The 2,939-nt window shown below is 45.5% G+C and overlaps 1 pseudogene; it reads left to right on the forward strand.

Moving 5' to 3' along the window:
• Nucleotides 1–211: 211 nt before the first annotated feature.
• On the forward strand, nucleotides 212–1,160 carry LOC138386552 (death effector domain-containing protein pseudogene; annotated as a pseudogene).
• The last annotated feature ends 1,779 nt before the right edge of the window (nucleotides 1,161–2,939 follow it).

Below are 2,939 nucleotides of genomic sequence, written 5' to 3' on the forward strand. Positions count from 1 at the left end.
ATTTTCCTTCTTTTTTCTATGTATAAAGATAAGTAGTCCCCCACGCCAGCGGCGGCGGAAGCGGCGGGAGTCCTGTGTGGTGCACGAAACAGGTCCGGAGAGCGGGGCGGAGGGATCCAACGTGGCTGCGGAGACCCTGAGCTAAGGTACGGTCGAAACTGTGGCTGCTGAGCAGAAATTCTGGAAAGCACTGCGTACCCGCGCTCCCAAGATGGCGGGCCTAAAGCAGTGGGCAAGCCAGGTGTGGCCAGAAGAACATGCTGAGCAGGAGCACGGGCTGTATAGCCTGCACGGCATGTTTGACATCGTGGGCACCCACCTGACACACAGAGATATGCGCGTGCTTTTCTTCCTCTTTCTTGATGCCATTGATGAGCAGGACGCGTCCGAAATGGACGTGACTTCTTATTGGCGTTGGAGCACCAGGGCTGCTGCGATGAGAGTAACTTTCGCCAGGTGCTGCAGCTGCTGGACCTCATCACTTGCCATGACCTGCTGCCCTACGTCACACTCAAGAAGAGGCGGGCTGTGTGCCCTGATCTTGTAGACAAGTATCTGGAGGAGACATCAATTCGCTATGTGACCCCCAAAGCCCTCAGTGATCCAGAACCGAGGCCTCCCCAGACTCCTAAAACAGTGCCTCCTCGCTATCCGGTGGTGTACTGCCCCACTTCCGGTCCTCAGATGTGTAGCAGGCGGCCAGCCAGAGGGAGAGGACACCTGGGAGCCATCGAAAACGCCGGAAATCAGTGACCCCAGATCCCAAGGAAAAGCAAACATGTGACATCAGACTGCGGGTTCGGGCTGACTACTGCCTGCACGAGACTGCTCTGCAGGGCAGCGTCTTCTCTGATTAGGATGACCCACTTGAGCGCCAGTTTGAGTGCTTTAAGCAGGCCAACACCATCCTCAATTCCCGGGGCTTGGGCTCCATCGTCTGTGGCATCAAGTTCTGTCAGCTCACCGACCTCGACGCATTCTGGCGTGACTACATCAATGGTTCTTTAGTAGAGGCACTTAAAGGTGTCTTCATCACAGACTCCCTCAAGCAAGCTGTGGGCCATGAAGCCATCAAACTGCTGGTGAATGTGGATGAGGATGACTGTGAGCTGGGCCGACAGAAACTCCTGAGCAACTTGGTGCTGCAAGCGTTGCCCTGACCTCTTCCCTTCTCACTTCTGTGGGAACTGTTCCCACAACCCACCTCTGGAGCTTGCTGTTCTGGGGTTTGTTCTCTGCCCTTCCAACCAATCACGTCCCTGCCTTTTTTCTCTTTTTTTTTAAAGAAAAAACAAAAGGAAAGTGGAAGTAGTGTTCCCTACCCCTCCCTGCATCCATGTGACTGGGCTTCCTCTTTGTTTCCCTTTTCCACTTACCCCCTAATGTGTGTCTCTACAGCCACTTTACCACTGAGCCATAGGAGAAATGTGTAGGGAGAAGCAAAGTCTATAGGACATAGTCTTTGTAAGGGATTGAAATGAATACTGCTTTTGGGTGCACTGAAGGGTTATCAATACTTCTAGCTTTATGTGGACTCTTAAATTTTGTCTGAAAAACCAAAAGGCTATGAGTAGGGGAGTAATATGGAAGGTGGGACTCTGAAGTGTATTTTGGAAATTAATCAACACCCTCTTCCAAATTATAGAATTTAGCCTTTTTTTTTTTTTTTTTTTTTTTTGAGACAGAGTCCTGCTCTGTTGCTGAGGCTAGAATGCCGTGGCGTCAGCCTAGCTCACAGCAACCTCAAACTCCTGGACTCAAACAATCTGTCTGCCTCAGCCTCCCGTGTAGCTGGGAATACAGGCATGCACGACCATGCCCGGCTAATTTTTTCTAGATATTTTTAGTTGTCCAGCTAATTTCTTTCTATTTTTAGTAGAGACAGGGTCTCACTCTTGCTCAGGCTGGTCTTGGTCTTGAACTCCTGACCTTGAGCGATCCTCCCACCTTGGCCTCCCAGAGTGCTAGGATTACAGGCGTGAGCCACCATGCTCAGCCCAAATTATAGAATTAAAAAAAAAAAAATCAGTACATAGTTGAGATTACTCTGTGTGACTTAACTCATAGATTAACTCTGTGATTTGTGTCCCTACATTTTTCTTTCAGTGTTATAACATAAGTGTTAATATTTTTCCACATTATTTAAAACTTTATATGTAAATATCATTCATAATGGCCATTTTTCCATTTGTTAGGCTACCTTGTATTTTATTAAATCATTCCCCTACTGTTAGATGTGAGTCATTTCCAATTTTCTACTATAATACATAATACTGCAATGAACATCTTTCCTCCTAAAGGTTTTGTTTGTTTTTTTTTTTTTTTTTTTTTGCTTTCAGTTTACCCCCTTAGAATAGATTTCTAGAAAAGGAATTATGGGTCAAAGATTATGAATATTTTTCAAAAGACTTTTTGATGTTATGATGATAGAGAAGTAGCACTAAAATAGTTTGGAGCACTAGGGATGTCACCAAATAGCTATGATTGATACCTGGAAAGGAAGACAGAGAAGAGTGGCATGGGGAATCTTTCTAGAGCTTTAGGGCCTTGTTCTGATTTCATATATATATATGAAATAATTGTATGCTTTAGAGTCTCATCCCTGGATGTTTAAACAGCTTCACTTATAGCCCACACTTAAGAAGAAAGCTGGGAGCATATCTGGCAGCATGGGTGACAACTGCTTACTCCAAGTGCAAATTGGGACTTCTTGAGCAGCAACTGGCCTCAAAGTCATCACAGTTCTGGTGATTATAGAAGTGGAAAGAACTTACAGATGTCCATTTAAACTTCTCATTTTACAATTGAAGAAAGTGAGGCTCAGCACACCTAATATAGTGGTTCTTAACCCTGATTGCTTATTATAATTGCTTAGGGAGATTTTTAAAAATCTAGACTCTATCCTCAGACACTGTGATGTAATTGGTCTGAGACATCAG

The sequence above is a fragment of the Eulemur rufifrons genome, chromosome 7 (assembly GCF_041146395.1).
Source record: "Eulemur rufifrons isolate Redbay chromosome 7, OSU_ERuf_1, whole genome shotgun sequence".
Taxonomy (NCBI): domain Eukaryota; kingdom Metazoa; phylum Chordata; class Mammalia; order Primates; family Lemuridae; genus Eulemur; species Eulemur rufifrons.